Source organism: Oncorhynchus kisutch, linkage group LG21, assembly GCF_002021735.2.
Source record: "Oncorhynchus kisutch isolate 150728-3 linkage group LG21, Okis_V2, whole genome shotgun sequence".
Taxonomy (NCBI): domain Eukaryota; kingdom Metazoa; phylum Chordata; class Actinopteri; order Salmoniformes; family Salmonidae; genus Oncorhynchus; species Oncorhynchus kisutch.
In genome coordinates, this window is record NC_034194.2 from 25979846 (window position 1) to 26005213 (window position 25368).

A 25368-nucleotide genomic window follows, 5' to 3' on the forward strand; every position below is an offset into this window, starting at 1 on the left:
ACAGCTGCACCATCGAGAGCATCCTGACCAGTTGAATCACCGTCTTGTATGGCAACTGCTCAGCATCTGACCGCAAGGCGCTACAGAGGGTAGTGCGTACAGCCCAGTACATCACTGTGGCCAAGCTTCCTCCGATCCTGGACCTATATAATAGGCGGTGTCCGAGGAAAGCCTATAAAATTGTCAGAGACTCCAGTCACTCAAGTCATAGACTGTTTTCTCTGCTATCTCACGGCAAGCTGTACCAGAGCACCAATTCTAGGACCAAAAGGCTCCTGAATAGCTTCTATCCCCAAGCCATAAGACATTGATTTGATGTCTGCCAAACAGTGATTTGATGCCTGCCAAACAGTGATTTGGTGTCTGCCAAACAGTGATTTGATGTCTGCCAAACAGTGATTTGATGTCTGCCAAACAGTGATTTGATGCCTGCCAAACAGTGATTTGATGTCTGCCAAACAGTGATTTGATGTCTGCCCAAAAAACTTTTTTTAAATCAAAATGCGTTATGTTCAAATGGCTCTCCTGTGAAGTAGTGACCCGCGACATACGCCTAGTTTCCTGAAACGAGTCACAAATGTCTTTACAAATCACTGGAACAATACCCAGGGCTGAAGATATTCAAGAATTTATGAAAAATACACCAACAAAACACGTTTTACACTTACAGAACAGTATTGGGTGACATGCAAAACACATTAAACTTTATAAATACTAATGGCCAACATAGGAAAGAGAAGCAGACAAAATTGGGCATGCTTATTACTGTTCTCTGTATGTCTCTTCTCTTATTGCATAGCCAATTGTATTAGATGGCTTTACAAACATGTCTAAGAATTCTCTTCATAAATACATATCGGCATGCAACTACATGACTAGCTTGACCAGACAAGAGTACGTCCTATCTAAACATATTACATACAGTATCAATATCATATATCTGTACATACACATGGATAAAACTAGCCCCCTTATCCCAATCAACCATTATCTGGCGCTCAGCCTGTACTGTCCACTTTGGGAGCAGTATTGGATGACAACAGAAACACATCTCATGTCTGTGGTGTGCTGCTCACTCACCCATAGAGTAGATCAGACAGATTCCTTCCACATAGACTCTCTCTCTCTCTCCCTCTCTCTGTATCTCTTTCTCTCTCCATCTCTCTGTATCTCTTTCTCTCTGTATCTCTCTCTCTCTGTATCTCTGTATCTCTCTCTCTCTGTATCTCTGTATCTCTGTATCTCTCTCTCTCTCTGTATCTCTGTATCTCTCTCTCTCTGTATCTCTCTCTCTGTATCTCTTTCTCTCTGTATCTCTTTCTCTCTGTATCCATCTCTCTCTGTATCTCTGTATCTCTCTCTCTCTCTGTATCTCTGTATCTCTCTCTGTATCTCTGTATCTCTCTCTCTCTCTGTATCTCTGTATCTCTCTCTCTCTCTCTCTCTGTATCTCACACTCACACACACACACACACACACACACACACACACACACACACACACACACACACACACACACACACACACACACACACACACACACACACACACACACACACACACCTAATGGAGGAGGAAGCCACATGGTACCGGCCTAAACCTCTATGTTATCAGATTCAATGATGTGGTTCTGTTTTCTGTGACGTGGAATATGCAGTGTAGTCATTAAGAAAAGCAGAGTTTATATTAGAAGGGCCAGACTTGCTTAGGTTTTCGAATCAGTCATAAACATCCCCAACCAGTTACGCTTTCCAGTTCCCCAACCAGTTACGTGTTCCAGTTCCCCAACCAGTTACGCTTTCCAGTTCCCCAACCAGTTACGTGTTCCAGTTCCACACACACACTTAGAGACAGGCCGGTCCTCTGTGCCTGATGACATTTGCTCTATTGAGTTAGCCTCCCAGTTGAAAAGGAGCATCAAGTCCTGGTATTTATGTTGACAGTCTCCCACCCTTCAATGCCCCCCCCCCCCCCCCCCCCCCCCCCCCCCCCCCCCACCCACCCTTCCCACCCCACACCCTGCTCAAAGCTGCTCATTATGGGGTGTCAGCCAGGGGTTGTTTCAAGTGCCCCTTCAGTGGCCTGGCCATGAGGGGTTACCATGGTAACGTGAGGCAGCAGTCAGGAGTGTGTATTATTTTGGGAAGAGTGCTAGGCTAATTGAGGTAGTGGCTGGGGCTGGGACTGAAGGAGGTAACAGGAACAGATGTCTAGGGTGTAGCTACTGTAATTATGGCCTCAGAGATAAACCCCACTTTTTGAACTCGACACGTTTTGTTGATCAGACACAAATATTTGGGTCTTTATTTTGCCTCTAATGATGTTGTTTCCTTTGCGCATGAACCCCGCTATACCTGTTTGTATGTTTCTTTATCTCTCTCTCTCTTTCTCTTTCTTGCCTCTCTTTTTCTCGTCTCTATCTCTTACTCTCTCTTTCTCTCTCTCTCTCTAATTCTCTCTCTCGCTCAATTCAAAGGGCTTTATTGGCACGGGAAAATGTTTTACATTGTCAAAGCAAGTGAAACTGATTATTAACAAAACTAAATAAACAATCAGAAATAAACAGTAAACACTCTCTCACTCTCTCTCGACACACAGTCACATGCTTTCCACCCATTTCTCACCATTACGATAAATTCTGTCAACCTATGGATCAATCGTTACAGTCTTTGACAAAGATTGTGTATGTGTGTGTGTGTGTGTGCATGCACACATGTGCGTGTTTGTGTGTCTGATCAAGCCCCTAAGCTACTGGCTGACAGGCTGCCGTTGAGTGCAGTGAAGTGTTGTTGTGATGTTGTGTGTCTGTCATGGCGCCATGACACCTTTCCTGGCTGAGACACTGTGCATTTGGAATTCTGCCACGGCTTAGCACCTCCTAACCTCTCTCTCTCTCTCTCTCTTCCCCCCCCCCCCCCCCCTCTCTCTCTCTCTCCCTCTCTCTCTCTCTCCCTTAACCTCTTGAGTGTAGGGGGCAGTATTTTGATGTTTGGATGAAAAACGTACGCAAATTAAACTGCCTATTTCTCAGGCCCAGAATCTAGAACATGCATATAATTGTCAGATTAGGATAGACAATAATCTAAAGTTTCCAAAACTGTCAAAATGTTGTCTGTGAGTATAACAGAACTGATATTGCAGGCGAAAACCGGAGGAAAATCAAACAAGGAAGTGTCTAAGAGAAATTAATCTCCCTGTTCCATTGCATGCCTTCTCTCCATTTAAAGGGATATCAACCAGATTCCTTTCTCTGAGGCTTCCACATGGTGTGAACAGTCTTTAGACATAGTTTCAGGCTTTTATTTTGCGGCAACAGAGTGGAGCAGACATTTTCTCTCTCTCTCTCCTATTGAAGAAGCTACAGTCCGGTTGAAAAATTATCGATTATATATTGTAAAAACAACCTGAGGATTGAATATAAAAAACGTTTGACATGTTTCTACGAACTTTTTGGCGTTCTGCAATTCAGCGGATGTTGACAAAAATGATCCCGCTATCGGGATGGGGGCGTCAAGAAGATTCTCTTGCAATTTGTTCTCACATTGTCTGACAGATATAGTCTTTCTTTCTTTACTTCTCTCACTAAATCCTAACCTTCCTCTCCTCCTTTCCATCTCTGACCACTGTCCATCCATAGCGAGATGCCTCTGGGCTTATCCCAACACTGACTGAGAGGTGTCATTTCTGGACAGGCAGTGACATGGCCACCTCAGGCCTGGTCCTGGTCCTGGCTTGGCCCTCAATAGAGGTGTAAATTACCCCAGCCAGGGGACATTCTATTGGGCAGCAGGCTCTGTCCCACAACTCCAGACTGGAACAGGGAAGGGGTGTCATGTCATGGCTACCACACTCTCCCAGTCCTCCCCAGTCCATTCCCAAAATACAGTATGTTGCGAATTGAACGTCAAAACATGTGTGTTCAAAGACATGTGTATTTGAGTATACTGTATGTATTTGATTATGCTGTATGTATTTTAGTATTTTCAAATACACAGCCCAAAACAAGTACTTTCATTTGAGTATTTAAATGACTATTTGAAAAAAACAAATTGTCTGCCAAATTGTATTTGACAGTATGTTCAAATACTTCATTCAAATATTTGTCACGTTCGTAATAAGGACGGGACCAAGGCGCAGCGTGATTGAAGTTCCACATCTTTATTATGGTGAAACTTTAAACAAAAACAATAAACCAATAACGAAACGTGAAAGTAGTGGTGCACATGCACAAACACAAAACAATATCCCACCAACACAGGTGGGAAAAATGGCTACCTAAATATGATCCCCAATTAGAGGCAACGATTACCAGCTGCCTCTAATTGGGAACCATACAAAACACCAATATAGAAATATTGAGCTAGAACACCCCCTAGTCACGTGTGAAAATATTATAGGGCTCTGACGGACCTCGTCCTTATTTCCACGGTTATGGTTCCTGAACTGACATACCCACTCATTTGTAGCATACACATTTCCACAACATGCTGTTTTGCGTGGTTCCAAACTTTGAATAGGTACAAATATCTCTGTGTGAACCACTAATTCAAAAGATTAGAAATCGCTTTTAAAAAACTGTGATATATTGTGCTCTATTTTGTCCAATCACAAAGCAGATACAAGTCACGTGACCGCTGGACTCACCCTTGAAAATGTTGGGAAACATGGTGCTTGTTGGTTAGGCAAGGAGCTGACTTTCCAATTTCTGTTAGCTAGATAAGTTACCATACACAGCCGTGGTCCAGTGTTTTGTCCCAGATTGTAATCATTGCTCCAGAGTCCGTGACTGCACTGTATTTTACTGTTTTCCCACGTCTAGAGTAGCCAATATCACGGCCAACATTAAGGCTCATAAGTAAGTGTAATTTTTGGTGTCCTTTGAAACTCGGAACTGACGGTAAAAACACGACTTCTCAACACAGAGGTTGAAACATTCCTAACGGATGGGCACTACATCAACATAAAAATGGTTTTGCAATCTCAGGAGAAAATGAAATGTCTATGTTGCACAGTAACATTGCTATCGCGTCACGAGGATTGAGAATCCAGTTTCGGAACTACTCATTGGAGCCCTATTTTCAAATACCTGGGTTAAACGCATGGGGTGTTTTTGAGTCAGTGTATTTGAGTATTTAAAATCATTTCCAAGTGTATTTCCAAATACATTAAAATATTAAACTACATATCTTTCCAAATAAAATATATTTGAGTTACTTACTTCAAATGTATGTGAAAGTAATTGAGATATTTTAAATCATATTTGGACCAAGGTCGGCTTAACCCGGGGCGGCAGGTTAGCCTAGTGGTTAGAGCGTTGGACTAGTAGCCGGAAGGTTGCAAGTTCAAACCCCCGAGCCGACAAGGTACAAATCTGTTGTTCTGCCCCTGAACAGGCAGTTAACCCACTGTTCCTAGGCTGTTATTGAAAATAAGAATTTGTTCTTAACTGACTTACCTGGTTAAAATAAATAAATAAATAAAACCATTGTGTTGTCTAAAAAATGACCCACCACTATGTTTAACAGCAGAGAAAACCCCCTAAATGATGTTTTTTCAACTTGAAATTTGATTACTTTTCCGAGAATGACCCATGAAAGCTGTACACCACCAGGGTACAAAGATTGTCTTAGGGTAATTTTTGATGTGGCAGTTACAGTATAAAATAATTTATACACCACAAAACCACAGACACATACACACATGCGAGAAATTGAGATTATGTGTGCTACTGATTGAACTCAGCATCTCCTGAAGAGGAAGATGACCATGGTTGGCAGAGTCAGAAAGAACAAGCATGAGCTCCCCACTCCTCGCAACAAGGGGGAGAGAGGCCATCTCATCAAAATTTGCCTTCACCCCCACCACCACTCTAGTTTCTTACCTCCCAAAGAGGAACAAGAATGTTGTCCTGCTGAGCACACTGCACAAAATGGCTGAGATCAGTGATCGTGAGGACAGGAAGCCAGCCATCATCCTGGACTACAACCACAACAAAGGAGGGACAGCCTTGACAAGGTGATTGGAACTTACATCTGCAGGAGGATGATTTGTCCTCATACAATGACTTTGTGATATGGAACAAGATCAACCCTACCTGGATGCCTGATAAGAGGAACAAGAGGAGGGTGTTCCTGGAGTAGCTGGGAAAGGCACTTGTAACCCCATACATTCAAAGAAGGGAGCGCCTCCCCCACACAGCAGCCTCTGCAGCACTTGTGAAAGCTGTTCAGGTGGATGAATCTTGTCCTTATCCACCTGAGGCTGCAGCTGACGCAGGCAAGAGGAGGAGATGCCAATTCTGCCCCCCAAAGAAGGACTGTAAAACAAATACGATGTGCTGCACATGTGAGAAATACATCTGCGAAGTCCATGCACATGCACTTGCATACTGTTGTCATGACGTTGGCCTGGGGGTAGGTTTATGACAGTCATAAATACCTCTCCCCCCTTTTTCCTCTCTCTACCTTACTGATGTTACATTTGAAAATCCCTTGGTTAACGTAGAGATTCTGGGACCAATTGAACATATGCAGTGGTACTTAATGAATATGATGTCAGTTTGGTTGTCATCTGAGACATTCTCATCAATGATAAAATGACATAAACTCTACAGTGGAAAGTCTACACATCAAAGTTATCAGATTAACATGGAATTGTTGTTCAATTTAAATGTTTGAATATGAAACTATTGGTAAAGAGATTTTAGCTTCCAAATGAGAGATTTGGGTTTTCATAAGGTTAGGGCTCTGCTCAATCAGTGGCCCGCCCCTGTGAAGAGACATGGGTTATAAAACTTTCCAGACACACCCTTCTCGCTCCACTATATAAAGCCTTGACGAAAATGTAACCTCCTGTTCCGAGGATGTGAGGACGACGGTCCGATGTCAGAATGGTTCAGATAATAACTACAGAACGAAGCCAACATCAGCGTGAGCTTTGTTTGCGAATAGTATGAACTTCGTTCTCTTATTCACTACAGAAGTGATACCTCCTAGCCGTTGGGGTACCATCCCCCACTGCTCAACTGACACAGTGGCGTACAGAACGCAAAAATATTCTTAGAAATATTTAACCTCCACACATTAACAAGTCCAATAGCCCAAATGAAAGATAAACACCTTGTTCATCTAGCCAGCAAGTCAGATTTCTAAAATGTTTTACGGCGAAAACATAGCACATATTTATGTCAAACCACCACCAAAAGATAGGCTAATTTACATAGCCATTTTGTAGAACAATAGATGCAATCACAAAAGCAGGATTAAAAGAAAAATAATTCACTAACCTTTTGAAAATCTTCATCAGATGACAGGAATAGGACATGTTATACAGTACATTTATGTTTTTTTCAATAATATGCAATTTATATCCATAAATCACGGTTTACATTGAACGTCATGTTCAGAAAATGCTACTACAATGTCCGGAGAAATTATGATAACTCTGCCAGATAACAGAAATACACATCATAAACGTTGACTAAATATACATGTTCTACATATAGTTAGAAAGATACACTTCTTCTTAATAAAACAGCTGTGTTACATTTATTTTTAACGTTACAGAATTCGTTCACTTGTCAATAATATGAGACGGCGCTCATAGATTAGCAATATGGCTTCGCTATTTCGGAGTCCACAGAAACACATAATAACCACATAAATATTCCCTTACCTTTGCCGTTGTTCGATCAGAAGTCGTGGAAGAAGTCATACTTACCAAAACCAGCGTTTGCCTTTCAAATGTGTGTCTTTGGGTTATCAAACGCGACTAATTTCGGCTGAAATGCACTCAAAATTCTATGGGTTGCGCATCAAAACTTCAAAATTACATATTATATGTCGACTAAACTGGTCAAACTAAGTTCAGATTCGAGCTAAAACATGTTATAATCATACATAAAAATCCTTAGCCCGAAAGGACAAGCCTATATCGTTTGGTGGATCTTGGAACAGAGAGAGAAAAAGGCCGAGGCGCGCACGTATTATTGCGTGACCCGTGAGGCGCGCACGTATTATTGCGTGATCTTCACAATGAAGCGCCCCATTGAAAGAGGACATCGCGCTGAAGAGATAGGAAATGTTCCCAGATCTGTAGCTGGTTGGGAAGGGTGGGGGCGATGACGTCAAAGTTGGGCCAACCTTTCTGCTGACAGAAAGAGTTCGGAAGAATGGCTGCCCTGTGAGTTCTGCTTTACAAAGAGACATAATTTGAACGGTTTTAGAAGCTTTAGAGTGTTTTCTATTCAATAATATTTATTATATGCATATATTAGCAATTTTTTACAGATTTTTTGTCAGTTTACTATGGGCACGCATTCCTCCAAAGGGGGCAGTATTCTGCCATAGCCTTAACACAACAGCAGCTGCAAACGAAGGTCAGGAAGGAACAGACAGAGTATCCCGTCTATCACACAACGACGTTACTACAACGTATCCAATTGACCACCAGAGACATTCTTCAAAGGACAAAGTTTAGGATTGAGTTTGGCAACACGTCCTTCCATCTACCACCAACCTACCGAAGCACAGCTCAGAGTAAATATTTATTGCAGTTCCTTTTCCAAATGGGCGGTAATTTAGAATGCATAAGATACTGTATTTACGATAGCACAGCTTCTTCCTTTGGTCCTCAGTCTTCCCGCTCTTTCATTCAAACCCAGCCCTTTTCTTTTGTGTAACCAGCTGTCATATCTGTTCCGCCCACTAGAATTTACAACTTTCAGATGAGACTAAATTAAGGTGACGATTAATATTGACTGCTATTGATGTAAAATATTACTAGGTCTTTAAGAGTTTATTCGGAAGATAACAGCTCTATAAATATTATTTTGTGGTGCCCCGACTCTGTAGTTAATTACATTTACATGATTAGCTCAATGAGGTAATATTAATTACAGAGAAATTATTTTATAGAATAGCATGTCATATCACTTAATCCGGCATAGCCAAAGACACGACACTGTCCTACATGTACTAATTGGAGTTGATTGATTTATGTTCTTCACGTTTTTGTTTTGTATCTTATCTTATTTTATTATTATTTATTGTTGTTGTTTATACACTTGTGGGTGGGGGAAATGGTTAAAAAATGGGAGAAGACTAGTATTTGGTAGTTGAATTCCTCATTGTACAGAATATAAGAATATATCAATATGTTGCCAAAAAGTTCAAGACTTATTGTTTCCCTTCAATAAAATGCATTCAAAACTACTTTCTGCACATCTCTGCTACTTTCTTAGGCTATATAAGTGCTATCTCTTACAAAAAATGTTATGTTTACACTTTAGCAATAATAATAATAAACCTCTAAAGAAAACAATTATGCCAGGTGTGATGTAATACAAATGAGTGGTGTCCACTGATTAAATGCAGTCTTTCTGCATTGTGAGAAGGGAAAACCCAGATATTTACAAAGTGTGTGATGAATGACAGATTGTTTCTTCATTAAAAATCTATTAAGCTGCTTCATTTTAGCGGTTTAGTGAAGGCGGGTCATTTTTAACCCTTAGGACAAGGGGAGTATACAGAATGTTAAGACGACACAAGGGTTAAAAGATGTTGTGATCTATATGCGAAGCTCTGTCATCGAATCCCATAAAACCCAAATGGAATGACAGGCTCCCTGTCTGCAAGCAGATACTGAAATAGGCTAATACTAGGCCTCATGTGTCAGCTATGTAGCAGTATACATGACTTGTCAGATGTTTATACTAGGCTTCATAAGTCAGTAGTATGTAACCTTTCTTTAACTAGGCAAGTCAGTTAACTTCTTATGGCTAGGGGGCAGTATTGAGTAGCTTGGATGAATAAGTTGCCCAAACTAAACGGCCTGCTCCTCAGTCTCAGTTGCTAATATATGAATATTATTATTAGTATTGGATAGAAAACACTCTAGAGTTTCCAAAATTGTCAAAATATTGTCTGTGAGTATAACAGAACTGATATTGCAGGCGAAACCCTGAGGACAACGCAGACAAATTCCAAATAGTTTCCGTAATGTCCACAGAAACATTGTCACGCCCTGGTCAAAGTATTTTGTGTTTATCTTCATGTTTGGGTCAGGCCAGGGTGTGGCATGGGGTTTTTGTATTGTGGTGTGTTTTTTCTTGGGGTTTTGGTATGTATTGGGATTGTAGCTAGTGGGGTGATCTAGCAAAGTCTATGGCTGTCTGGAGTAGTTCTCAATCAGAGGCAGGTGTTTATCGTTGTCTCTGATTGGGAACCATATTTAGGCAGCCATATTCTTTGAGTGTTTTATGGGTGATTGTCCTTAGTGTCTTTGTTCCTTGTTCTGTGTGTATGTGCACCAGTATTAGGCTGTTTCGGTTTTCGTTACGTTTATTGTTTTGTAGGTTTTGTATTTAGATTCGTGTTACGTTTGTTCATTAAACATGGATCGCAATCTACACGCTGCATTTTGGTCCGACTCTCCTTCACACCTAGAAAACCGTTACAAACATGTCAAACGTTTTTTATAATCAATCCTCAGGTTGTTTTTAAAATATATAATTGATAATATAATCAACCAAAACTGTCTTTATCAGTAGGAGAGGGAAAGGCAATGGCAGCCCAAACTCTGTTACGCATACAAAACGCTGCTGGCACCCGGCCATACAATGACGCAATGTTATCGTTCTCGCTCATTTTTCAAAATAAAAGCCTGAAACTAGGTCTAAAGACTGTTCACACCTCGAGGAAGCGATAGGAAAAGGAATCTGGTTGATATCCCTTTAAATGGAGCAAAGGCAGGCTAGGGAACATGGAGTTTTCAAAATAGAAGCCACTTCCTGGTTGGATTTTCCTCAGGTTTTTGCCTGCAATATCAGTTCTCTTATACTCACAGACAATATTTTGACAGACTTGGATACTTTAGAGTGTTTTCTATCCTAATCTGACAATTATATGCATATTCTAGATTCTGGGCCTGAGAAATAGGCAGTTTCAATTGGGTACGTTTTTCAGCCAAACACGAAAATACTGCCCCCTACACTCAACAAGTTAAGAACAAATTCTTATTTACAATGACGGCCTACCCCAGCCAAACACTGATGACACTAGGCCAATTGTGCGCCGCCATTTGGAACTCCCAACCAGGGACTGCAGTGACACCTCTTGCACTGAGATGCAGTGGCTAAGAGCGCTGCGCCACTCGGGAGCCCAAAGGTATGCAGCTAATATACTCCTATATAGACTCTCCCACCAACCGCCAAGCCCATGTATGAAAATAACTCCCCAGTGATGGGTATGGGTCACTGTCGATCACTTGATCAGGTGAAGGTTTTTTTAGATGCCTCCTGTCCGATTCATCAGTGTCGATAGACTTATGTTCAGATGTTCAGTGTTAATGATAACAGTGTGTTGCTAATGCGTGCTTGAATTTCATGTTATTTAGGACCTGCCTAGAGTCAGGGGGATCATTAATGTCATGACGCAGATCTGCATTTCATTCTGCTGAAAACCAAAAGACAACGACTCAGTAAGAAGGAATAATCTTAGCAAATATATTATGCAAAGTTTGAAATTCACAATTTTCCTATATCTTGTGTCCATTTGTGAGTAAGTTCAGGACCCCCCCCCCCCTCCCCCAACTAATTCACAAATGGACACACTGACATGGACATAAAGGTAATGTAAAGGTAACCCAATGCTTCTCTCCTTTGGAAAACACCTTCTTTCATGTACAGGAGTAGCCTACTCTGACATCCACTGACTCTACAGACACACATCTGCACACTACCAAACACCACTGGGTGTCTCCATGTTTCGTGTTTAGAATGACTCCCTCGTCACCACTCCAGGTCACAGGGGGCATCAGTGAAGCCAGTTTAACTAGTACACCAGACTCTGATGGCCTAGATAGTCTTTTGGGCAGGGGATGCCAGCTCAGATTCTAACCATGCCCCTCCTCTTCTCCCTCCTCCCTCCTCCCTCCTCTTCTCCTTCCTCCCTCCTCCCTCTCCTCTGTCCACACACTAACATCAGCCGTAGCCTTAGGATCCTGCATCTGCCAACTAACTGCAAGTACCGTCAGGGTCAAGTAAACAGAGCAACCCTGACTCATTTGCCTCTAACTAACTGTTCTCATCTGTTAGAATAACGTTGGTTTAATAGCACAATTATCATAATTTGTATTCTTTTCCCATGGCAAATAATGACTAACGAGTAAGCCTTAATATTTTGTGATAGTTCATATTATATGCCACACTGCACTCCGTAATCACATTCATTTAGGTCATGTCTTTCTGAAAATCCTTTGTGTCCAATGTCGTAGCATCTCTCCAGGATGTTTATGTAACGACATTAAGAAATAATGTTATTTATTTTCCCTAACAATTATACACAGCTCTGTATTTTGTCTCTGAGCTTAATCCAGTCATTGATTGTAATAAAGGACTCCTTGTATTGCTCTCAGCACAGTCTTTATGGGACTCTCTCTCTCTCTCTCTCTCTCTCTCTCTCTCTCTCTGAGTGCTAACAGTGAAACACTACAATAACAGACAGACACTAAACACTAGTATAACAGACAGGCAGACACTCCTGGTCGCTGGTGACCTTTGATTGTGTCTGGAGGAAAGAGGCTATTCCTAAACAAACTGAACGACCCTCTCACTCCACCACATGCCAGTCATGGTTCAGCTTAGTAAACAAATGTAGTGACAGAGTCAGGCAATAAGGATGTGTTCTGATTTGTTGTGACAGTGTGATAGAGATTAGTATGACTGCTATTGACAGTGGGAGCCTTGCTCTGTTTTAGTGTTGTGATGCTGGTGGGCTAAGTGGTTGTCCTCAGCTGAACTCAGGTCAGTGAGTTTTACTGCAGTGTACTCTACAGACTCTGGCAAAACTGACCTGAAGTCAGTTTGGTGAGATACTGCTGTATATTTACGGTGTAGGTAAATGTGCTACAGTAATGTATTGCTCCCAGTATTATGTGTCCCTAGTTGACCTGAAGTCAGTATGCTCAGATACTACTGTATATGCTGTGAGCAGCTGTTCTGCTAATGTAGTACTCTCAGATCAGTAATCAAACTGTGAGTGTTTCCTTAGCTGACCTGAGGACAGTATTGATGAGATACGTCCTGATGGCTCTGCTGCTCTGCTGCTGTCTCTGGGCCTGTGGCTGTGTGTTGCATGGGACTGGGTGCCAGTCTGTTTGTGGTCTGGGCACTGGGTCTCTGTCTCTGTTCATTTAAAGGTTTGTAATGAGTCCTTCACTAAGTCGGACAAACAGGAGTGAACTAGTTTGAGGCACTCTGCTCAGAGTGCACACTTTTACGTGGTTTGTTTGTTGGTTTTGAGTCTGTGTGGCTGTGTGTGGGGGTTTAAGATGCTAGGGTCAGATGGTCTGTGTATCAGTCTCTTCCTCGACAATCTAAAGACATTATTGAGCTGACCTCTAGAGACCTAGCGATGGCTCTGTGTCTTGTCCAAGAGCTTTGAGCCTTCAAGAAAACATTTATTTCCTTTTGGGAGAGTACACAAACTACAAGGTCACTCAAGGTTTAAATCCTAAAGTGCTTTGAGTCAAAGATGCTGAAGAAAAAAATGTTTCCTAAACTGCATCTTTCAACACTAATACTGACGAATATACTAAAGGAATCCCAAACAGAACACAGGCCCACTGCCTAAAATGGATGTTTGAACATGTTTAGGTTCTTTTCCCTAACAATTATACACAGCTCTGTATTTTGTCTCTGAGCTTAATCCAGTCATTGATTGTAATAAAGGACTCCTTGTATTGCTCTCAGCACAGTCTTTATGGGACTCTCTCTCTCTCTCTCTCTCTCTCTCTCTCTCTCTCTGAGTGCTAACAGTGAAACACTACAATAACAGACAGACACTAAACACTAGTATAACAGACAGGCAGACACTCCTGGTCGCTGGTGACCTTTGATTGTGTCTGGAGGAAAGAGGCTATTCCTAAACAAACTGAACGACCCTCTCACTCCACCACATGCCAGTCATGGTTCAGCTTAGTAAACAAATGTAGTGACAGAGTCAGGCAATAAGGATGTGTTCTGATTTGTTGTGACAGTGTGATAGAGATTAGTATGACTGCTATTGACAGTGGGAGCCTTGCTCTGTTTTAGTGTTGTGATGCTGGTGGGCTAAGTGGTTGTCCTCAGCTGAACTCAGGTCAGTGAGTTTTACTGCAGTGTACTCTACAGACTCTGGCAAAACTGACCTGAAGTCAGTTTGGTGAGATACTGCTGTATATTTACGGTGTAGGTAAATGTGCTACAGTAATGTATTGCTCCCAGTATTATGTGTCCCTAGTTGACCTGAAGTCAGTATGCTCAGATACTACTGTATATGCTGTGAGCAGCTGTTCTGCTAATGTAGTACTCTCAGATCAGTAATCAAACTGTGAGTGTTTCCTTAGCTGACCTGAGGACAGTATTGATGAGATACGTCCTGATGGCTCTGCTGCTCTGCTGCTGTCTCTGGGCCTGTGGCTGTGTGTTGCATGGGACTGGGTGCCAGTCTGTTTGTGGTCTGGGCACTGGGTCTCTGTCTCTGTTCATTTAAAGGTTTGTAATGAGTCCTTCACTAAGTCGGACAAACAGGAGTGAACTAGTTTGAGGCACTCTGCTCAGAGTGCACACTTTTACGTGGTTTGTTTGTTGGTTTTGAGTCTGTGTGGCTGTGTGTGGGGGTTTAAGATGCTAGGGTCAGATGGTCTGTGTATCAGTCTCTTCCTCGACAATCTAAAGACATTATTGAGCTGACCTCTAGAGACCTAGCGATGGCTCTGTGTCTTGTCCAAGAGCTTTGAGCCTTCAAGAAAACATTTATTTCCTTTTGGGAGAGTACACAAACTACAAGGTCACTCAAGGTTTAAATCCTAAAGTGCTTTGAGTCAAAGATGCTGAAGAAAAAAATGTTTCCTAAACTGCATCTTTCAACACTAATACTGACGAATATACTAAAGGAATCCCAAACAGAACACAGGCCCACTGCCTAAAATGGATGTTTGAACATGTTTAGGTTCCATATAAAGCTCTATTTGATACTGAGATATTCATCGTTAATATAAAGCATGAGACCAACTGTTTACATTGAAGTATTTAAGCACTTTGTGCTTCATGTTAAGTAGATATAGAGCAACTGGACCCTGACCCCAAGCCAAGCCAAGCCAAGCCAAGCCAAGCCAAGCCAAGCCAAGCCACAATCCCAATACATACCAAAACCCCAAGACAAAGCCAAGCCAAGCCAAGCCAAGCCAAGCCAAGCCAAGCCAAGCCAAGCCAAGCCACAATCCCAATACATACCAAAACCCCAAGACAAAGCCAAGCCAAGCCAAGCCAAAGCCAAGCCAAGCCAAGCCAAGCCAAGCCAAGCCAAGCCACAATCCCAATACATACCAAAACCCCAAGACAAAGCCAAGCCAAGCCAAGCCAAGCCAAAGCCAAGCCAAGCCAAGCCAAGCCAAGCCAAGCCAAGCCACAATCCCAATACATACCAAAACCCCAAGACAAAGCCAAGCCAAGCCAAGCCAAGCCAAAGCCAAGCCAAGCCAAGCCAAGCCAAGCCACAATCCCAATACATACCAAAACCCCAAGACAAAGCCAAGCCAAGCCAAAGCCAAGCCAAGCCAAGCCAAGCCAAGCCAAGCCAAGCCAAGCCACAATCCCAATACATACCAAAACCCCAAGACAAAGCCAAGCCAAGCCAAGCCAAAGCCAAGCCAAGCCAAGCCAAGCCAAGCCAAAGCCAAGCCAAGCCAAGCCAAGCCAAGCCAAGCCACAATCCCAATACATACCAAAACCCCAAGACAAAGCCAAGCCAAGCCAAGCCAAAGCCAAGCCAAGCCAAGCCAAGCCAAGCCAAGCCAAGCCACAATCCCAATACATACCAAAACCCCAAGACAAAGCCAAGCCAAGCCAAGCCAAGCCAAAGCCAAGCCAAGCCAAGCCAAGCCAAGCCAAAGCCAAGCCAAGCCAAGCCAAAGCCAAGCCAAGCCAAGCCAAGCCAAGCCACAATCCCAATACATACCAAAACCCCAAGACAAAGCAAAGCCAAGCCAAGCCAAGCCAAAGCCAAGCCAAGCCAAGCCAAGCCAAGCCAAGCCGGCATTTAGTTGTTGTTATGTTCCTCCTCTAACCTTTCTCTACCATGTGTTTTGAGGAAAAGGTTTCAGTGGATTTACATTCCAGCTTGATTTAGTGTGGTGAATATAAAAAGTTACATGTTTCACTACTTGGAGAAAAACAGTCGTTACTGTATAAAAAGCTGCTCAGTTTTTTTTACCTAATCCGGTATGTAAACAGAGAGACTGTTTACATACCGTTTTGTTTTGGACGTTGTGTGATGAAAGGGTGACCTTGTTTGGGAAGATGGTGGTTAGGCGGTTAGGATGACAAACTCTAACTGTAGATACCAATTCCTAATAGCCCTCAATGCCCTAAGGGAAGACGTCGTCTGCCTCGTCATTAATGCCACCTCATTGGTCTTTCTGCAAGTTTCAACCTCTTGTTGATCTATAATGTAAGTATGTTTATTTGTTTGGAAGGTCCATGCAGATAAAGCCTAGTTAAGGTCTGTGTTATCCGCCACTCCAACCCCCCTCACTATAGTTACTGCAGCATGAACCCATCCTGTCTCCTCAGACAGTTTCATCCTGAGTCCTGCTGAAGTCATCTCATCAGTACCTCACAGAGGCCACCCTGGCTCAAGATCAAGGGTATAATGTTTGTATGATGTCAAACAGTACATTTGAAAACAGCCCCACACGGAATGACCCCTACAACCAGGATTATGGGGTAGGTACTGTAGGTGATGTCATAAAGATACAGTGCATGTCAGGTCTTTCCAGGAATTAGACCATGAACAGTTCATCTCTCTAGCAGAGGACAGACCTGTTCATGCTTAAATAAGGGGCAGCAATCGAAATTGTATAATTGTATAACATGTGTGGAAAAATCTTTTGAATGTGTGATTATTTTCCTCATGTATGCGCAGGCTGGTACTAGGCTAGAAGTGGATGGAGATAGAGAAGATTCTCTGGGGGATAACACTTGAATAAATAACAGTGATGCATGAATGCACCTGTTCCTCTCCTCTAACCCTCTAATCCTGGAGAGAAAGGGTCTTCCTGCTGGCTCTGCCAGACTTGGTTGCATGCCACCGTTCACTTAGGGCCTCTGCTCGGCTCGCTTGGCTATTTCGGTTGAGCATCAGACAACGGGCTATTTTAGAAGGGTTTCAGTAAATAGTCAGCTAAAGGAGAATGCATGTAATTCTGTGCTGTGCTGCTGGAAAAATGTGATGTAGCTTACTGTAAAAGGGTTTAATAGGGATATTGAGTGTTATTACTTACAATTAGCCAGGCTTATTTCTAATTCATCAAAGTCTTAGGAATAATCTGCACTGTATCATCAATAAGATATTTGTATGCAACGTGTGTGGACAATTTGCCTGGCATGCATATTTTTAAGCCTTGATCAAGCACATACTGTGAGAACTAAGATGTGTTTATGTGTGTACAAGCACGTGCTACTGTGTGCCTGCAGAGATGTCTCTAGATGTTTTAACCTCCCATAGGGCTGGTTGATTTTCTCACTGGCCTTAATGTAAACGGACTGCAAGGGCACAGCCTCTACTAACGCACGCTCTATATGGACCTATACACCAGTCAGCAACCATCATCGCCATGCTAGCTCTGGTTAAGGCTATTACCTTTGCCACACAGATAAGCACCGTTAGCTAGTCTAGCAATGCCTCCTCTACAATGTTCTCTGTTTATTACTTTTTATATTAGGCAATTACAAAGGATTCTTTTTCTACCACATGCTTGCTGTTGAAGTTATCTTCTCCCGATCTTGTGGAAAGAAACATTGGGAAGAAAGCCAACTGAATAATAACAATAATTCACCTGGAGTACACGAACACACACATTCTGTCCGCATTATGTACTGGATGTAGATTCTATTGTATAGCTACATCAATGAAGATGAATAGGATGCTTGCTTATCTTTGACTGCAGGATCAACACCCAGTGGAGACACACAGTGCCGCCTCTCTCTCTCCCCAGGCTCGCAAGCTCATATTTGGGCATCCTCCCAACACTGCGTCCCTTAGCTGGAGCGGGACCGTGGATGAGCTGACTCCTGTCCCCACTGTTTACAGCCTGCGTCCCATTCCATCGCACACACACACAGCCGTGTTTATGCTAAACTCAAGGAATAGACTGGGCGATGGTTGGGGACGCGGCTGTCAGACAGGCTTCTTGGCTGTGGAGTTGAAACTAAGTGCATGCTCCCTTCTGGCAGCTGGGTTTTCCTTCACAGTATGACACATGCACAACAAGACATTTGCAAGTGTGCGCGCGCATACACAGCAGGGCAGCCGTGTCTTTGAATACAAACAGCTGCAATACTTTGATAAAGCAGCAGAAACACAAAGCCAGGGTTTATTTTTTTAGACATGGTCAAATCTGGATGATGCGAGACGAGTTTAATGTCATGCGAGAGAGAGAGAGAGAGAGAGAGAGAGAGAGACAGAGAGAGACCGAGGACCACCTGTATTACTCACCTGGTGGCAATGATGTTTACACACACACAAACACAAGCCCAATGAAATTATGAGAAATCTCCCCAGATGGCTTATCAAGGACGTAGAGGACAGGTGCAGTTGATTTACATGGATTTATAGTATCCACCACAGACAGAATACAGGATGGATTAATTTATACCTGTATTGGAGTATTTACGCAGCCTAGAAAAATACTTTTGGCTTTTCTTTTCTATTGTAGAAATGGCAGACAGTCACCCCTCATCTGGCCTACTCTCTGTCTCTGTTCCCATAAGGGTTCAGTATGTAGTGTTGTGTCTTTACTATCATTAAATTGAAGACTTGTAGTTTTTATCAAAGTCTCATTCCAAACATCGTAAATTGTTGGTTATCTGCACGAACCCAGTCTTCACTATGAGTCATCCATACATCAATTGTCTTAATTCATTTATTTATTACTAACTAAGTCATTCACAGAAATGCATAAACAAACAAACCTGGTAAATGTGGTTACAAGAAATGATAGGAAAATGTGCCCTAGTGGGCTAAACCGGCATCGCAGCTTGTTAGACAAAAGGGGAAGTGGGGGTCAACAAAGAACTGACGACAGAGTGATAATTATAACAATTGAAATGCTAATCCTTTGCACATGAACGCTCACTCATTCGGGAATAATTGCAATCAATATATATATTTACGCTCAGTGTGTCGTCTTGACCGCTGGTGAAAAGTTTGTTTCTGTTGGGGAGTTTCGTTCTCTCTCTCTCTCTCTCTCTCTCTCTCTCTCTCTCTCTCTCTCTCTCTCTCAGTTAGAGGGGATAGTTCAGAGTGACATTCATTCATTTGTTATAGAATCATATTACATATTAATCATAGTCCAAAATCATATTACACAATTTTACAAACAGTATCATACTCACTCATTCATCTTATACAACAATTAGATGTAAACCTCATATCTGAGGCTATTATATAAACAGTGTTATGGTAATGTGGCCACACCGTCTCCCATGAGCTTCCCCAAGTTGTAACAAACGGACCGGTTCGTATCTGGATTCTTTTATACTTTCTCCGGAACATGAAATTTGCTCGTACCTCAAGGGTTCACACAGAGCTCAGTGTCCTTCCTGCCTTTAGAACCCAGAGGAATACAGGGACACTTTACAGTCAACCCCATTGAACCCCATTGAACCCCTATTGTTAGTTATCTACCATACACTTAGAGGAAACATAGAACATGGTGGTGACCATACAATACTCTCCAAAAGGTAGGTAGTGGATCTCACATACAACTATAGGTGTCTGAAACTAAATGTATGGCGATAGAGGATACAGTATGAAATCTATGTCAGATTGATTACTATTGAGGAATGTGTCAAAGAATAAGATACTAATGAACGTTTTAGGCTGTAAAGGAACCGGAGTATAGTACCTTCACTAATGTCCACTCGTCCAGGGCTATAAGCGAAGATTATGTGCTTCCGTGAATATCATTGATATCCACACTGGCCTTCCACGTCAAACTTCCACCCTCCCTCCCTCTCTCCCTTCCTCCTTTCATCCTTCCATCCCATAGTGAGGTGTCAGGCCTAGCTGTAATTACAGAGACATTTGGACAGGCATGCAAATGTGTGTGTGTGTGTGTGTGTGTGTGTGTATGTGTGTGTCTGGATGTGCGCGGTGAGAAAGTGAGAAAAACAATGAATATGCATCAGAAACAGCAACACCCAACCTAATGTTCTCTCACTTATCGCCAATTACTTCTCTCACCGCCACTAGATAATAAACAGATTCAAACTTAAATACCACATTCATTTGGCCGCTTATCCAACGTAACTCCTCTTCTTCTCCCTGTTTTGTCCCTGTTTTGATTTTCAGAAGGCGACACCAGTGATCCATGAAGGCAACATGGTGGCATATTAAAGCTATTTGAGCCAATTAACGTGATGTATGTGGGGCGTCGTGGCGACGGAGTTGGTGTCACAGTCCAACGGAGACGCTCTCACTCATTTTTCAGAGTAATTAGAAAAACATCACATGCCACACCAGGGAACGAGGAGCGGCACACACACACACACACACACACACACACACACACACACACACTGACTGCCCAGTTAATCATTTTTAACACTGATTTATGGTACAGTTTCAACTCTAATGGTTCCTCTGCATTCATCTTCATTTAATGGGGGATAGACGTCTAATTTACAAGTCAAATTACAGATAATTTATTTAGCTTTACTTAGATGGAGAATACTTCCACATCTCTTTACAGCTTGCTGTGTCCAGTCAAACATCACATGGAGAGAGGAGTCAGTGGAGTTTCACACCACAGGGGGAACTCTAACCCTCTGGTTTGTGTGTGTGTTCGTGCATGTGTGCGTGCGTACGTTCCTGTGCCTGTACTTGTGTGCATTTGTGTGCATTTGTGTGCATTTGTGTGTATTTGTGTGCATTTGTGTGTATTTGTGTGCATTTGTGTGCATTTGTGTGTATATTTCTGCTGCTCCATTTCCCTCTCCGGTGCTTCTGTGGACATTATAATTCATCCCCACTTAAATCCAACCTTACAGGGTCACACACAGGTACACACAAGGATATGGAGAAGTGTGTGTATGTGTGTGTGCGTGCGTGCGTGCGTGCGTGCATGTGTGTGCGTGTGTGTGTGTGTGTGATTGTTTATCTCCTTGTGAAAATGAAATTGTGTGACTTGTGAATGATATGTACCACCTGGGTAACTGTCCTCCTCTCTGAATCAGATCTTGGCTCCGGCACACTTCTGAAGTGAACACAACATGACAAGCTCTGCCTACTGAATTAGAACTAGGCAAAGGAAGTTTTAAGTATGTAAAAAATATGTATGTACATTTCCACAAAGAGACTGCAAACATGAGGGAGTCATGGGGGTGTCATGAAAGGTATGGTGTGTGTGGTATTAATGCAAATGCATGCAGAGAGCACCTGTTAGCAGCATCCTGGAGTCTGTGACAACAGAGGTGTCAAAAACACAGTGAGCTCAGAAGAGGGCAGGGAGGGAGGGTGGGGTAAGGGGGAAGGAGGTAGAAATAGAGGGATTAAGGTTAGAGGGAAAGTGGGAATGGATACAGAAGAGAGAGAGATGGAAAATAAGATTTGACTTAGATAAAGGACAGAGATAGAGAAAGAAAGGGTGAACGATTTAACAGATGCTGTTTGTTAGATAAGTGGATATGACAGCATTTCTATGCCCTGCTGTACATATCCTGTATTCCACCATGCTTTATAAACATGTTCTCAGTCATATTGAATATGATGACCTGTTAAGCTTAGTCCATCAGTGTATTTGGCACTGTGGTTTCTCCTGGGGATGAGAGCTAGAATGAGACAAATGTACAGACACAAACGGAGGACTCTGCGGATGGGCCCTGTGCTTCTATGCTTTCTCTGGATCCCAAAACCAATAGAGATGTGTCCTGTGGTCAAATGTAGTTGCTCTGTCCTGGTTTATGTATTTATGGCTGTCTTGGTCTATTAGGCTACAGAGACCACTGGCTTTTACTGCAACAGTGTTCCTGTTACACAACACCACGAATGTTTAGATGGTAGAACCTGAAAGTCTTGTCTGGGGTTGCAAATATCCTGGTCGGAGGATTCTGGATTTCCTGCTTATTCCTTTCTAATTCTGGGAATCTTACAACCAGGATTTCTGGAAAACCTGGGAATTTAGGGAATGTTACATGAATTTTGCAACCCTAGTCTTGCCATGTACAAAACAAAAACGTTTTGTGGAGTTTGCACTTTTGGGACTATGCTATCGGTTCGATTTAACCTGGAATTCTATATAATCACTGCTAAAGTATTTAAAATATATACATTCTATTTAAACACCTGTCTGCATTAGAGAGAACTTCTCTCTTCAGTTAATGGGCTGACACAGCCACTCCCGATCTCCATCTGCAGTCTGTCGTGTTGTTCTGGGCTCTCCTCTCTTAAAGCAACTCACCAAAGGGGTTTTAATCATTGGTAATTGAAGACCCTGCTGGGAGCAAATTAACCCTAATCTGAAGCAGAGGCAGCAGAGCTGCCTGCCATTGGTACCAGAGGCTAATTCAGTGAGATGGAACATTTAGGAGGGTGGTAGATAGAAATGTGATGCACAGAGCGGGTGTGAATCTCACTTTCTACATAACAGATGGTAATGTCTGGTTCACGCTATGCTTTTCTATCTGAACAGTCTTTAGCTGAGGTTGCAGTATACCCATCCTGATTAATCCCTAGATGTAATGCTCTGGAGTGCCACTAGTTTCTGCTACCACTTTTTCTTCACTGTGTCAAGTACCCTTTCCTATTGCTGTACAAATCCCAGACCTTCACTAAAAAGCTAGCTTGTATATTGTAATTATTTTCAATCTACTGTCCTTTCTTCTGGCCTAAGAGGATATTCTTATTCTGCCTCCAAAGACAGTCCAGAGTTGTATTTGTCTCCTTTGTATGCACAATCTGTAGTAAAACTTTTACAATTCTGTCCCATTTCACTGATAAAATAGGAATTCATATTTCACTTTTCGTACACTGAAGGGCACTCACACAGCAATGCTGAGTCTTCAGGCAGAAGCCCCTGATTGGGGGGAGGAGAGATAAAGAAAGTGCTCAAATTAAAAGATAAGAGCCTCTAGCAGCAGAATGGTGTTTTTCTCAAGCAGTTATTTTTTGTTTGCTGTAAATTCAAAAAGGTCACCCCACTCAAGATAAACCTGCCATAACTAAAAACTTGGTTTGCACAAACAAATTCAAAAGCAATTTTTATTTTATGCAGTACAAAGATGTTAACCTAATTCATCTTCCTCAAGTTCAATGTATCAAATGCTATTATATGTCAGTAAGCTATCTCCTAGAATGTCATAGCTAAATTCCAGAGGGGTGATTCTGCTCGGATGTTATACACTGTGAGAAGATTACATTGTGATTGTTCGTTCAGACCTTTAATCATTAGATGAGAGCCACAGTCTATAAGCACTAATTCATTAGAAGAGCTTATCCTTTTCTCATTTAAGATAATGGAGAAAACAATTGCCTGGCACTTAAAGACTAGCTGTATGTGTCCGTGTGTGTGTGCGTGCGTGGGTGCGTGAGTGCGTGTGTGCGTGCGTGCGTGCAGAGCAGAGCAGACAGAGGTGTCTGTGTCTCCACATCTTCCACATGGGTGCCTGAGTCAGGCTGAAATGGTCACTGCCAAAAAGTGTAATCTCCACTGTTCTCTGTAAGAGTACCCTAAAGGCCCATGTAGACATGGAACAAGAAGGTTACCAACGGAAGCTGTTGGAAAAAGCTGTTACTTGTAAAAGCAAAAACATGTCCCTTAAAAAGAGAGTCCAAAGGGGAGTGTATTAGGAGGTGTGGAGAACGTAGAGACACTACAGCTGGGTTACACTTTATTTCAACTGTCAGTGGTAAGGGATACATAAGACTGTCATATTATATACCTAAACCATACATATACTGTATGTAATTAACAGCTGGTTTCATCTAATGACTGAAAGTTAAACATTTTATTTTGGATTTTCATTTGAGTTTAGTAGGCCCCATGACAGAGGGTTTAATTGAATGCTGGTATAAAGTGTTTGGAAACAGGCTCAGGAATACACAATAGGGGTTTTTAATACACCCAAAACAAACACGTATACAAAAACACTGGGCTTTATCCAAACAAAAGAGAGAGGGTAAACCTCGTTGAACGACACGGGACGGGACGAGACCCGTAATAACCAACATATATAAAGCACGCAGCATAACAGCTGCACCAACGCATAGGTACTCACACGACCAACAGACATGTGAACAATAACCAACAAAGACAGAGGGAACAGAGGGCACATATATAACATACTAATCAGGGGAAATGGGAATCAGGTGTGTGTAATCAGACAAGACAGTCCAGGGTTGATGATAATGAATCCCGTTCAGTGAAGCCTAGAAAGTAGGCGACGTAGACCTCCGGAACTGGTGAATGAGCATTCAGTATTGGGGGGGATCCGGATTAGCATTCAGTACCGAGGGGACCAGGCACCACTGGCCTGAGGAGAGAGGAGGTTTAAAAAAAATGGTACGTTACCTCATTAAACCTTCTCAGGACTATAAACGGCCCCACAAACCGTGTGCTCAGCTTCCGGAAGGGGAGGTGGAGGAGCAGGTTCCGGGTGGAGAGCCAGACCCAGTTGCCTGAGGAGAAAACAGGCGCCTCACGGCGCGCTGGAGACGAGAGGGCGTAGCGTTCCAAATCTCCTCAGCGAAACCACTCATTCACTGCAGGAGCCTCGGTCTGGCTCGGATGCCAAGGTGCCAGGGCCGGCTGATACCCCAACACACACTGGAAAGGAGTGAGGTTAGTGGAGGACTGGCGGAGGGAATTCTGCGTGTATTCCGCCCAAGGTAGAAAATCCACCCACTCCCAAGGCCGATCTTGACAGTAACACCGCAGGAACCTGCCCACCTCCTGGTTGGCCCTCTCCACCTTCCCGTTTGCTTGAGGCCGATACCCGGAGGTGAGACTGACCGTGACCCGTGAGGTGAACTGAGGGCCACGGCACTTTGGATCAGAGTAGGCCAAATATTGTCTATATAAACCACTACGCTCCATCCCAGCATGTCCCAAAACACTTCGTTGATGATGGCCTGGAAGACGGAAGGTGCATTAGACAGGCAAAAGAGCATTACGAGATACTCATGGTCATGGAAAAAGCAGTCTTCCATTCATCGCCTGCACGAATGCGCACCAAATTGTAGGCGCTCCTCAAGTCCAGTTTCGTGAAGTACTGCGCCCTGTGCATTTGTTCGATGATGGTTGGGATGAGAGGTAAAGGATAGCTGAACT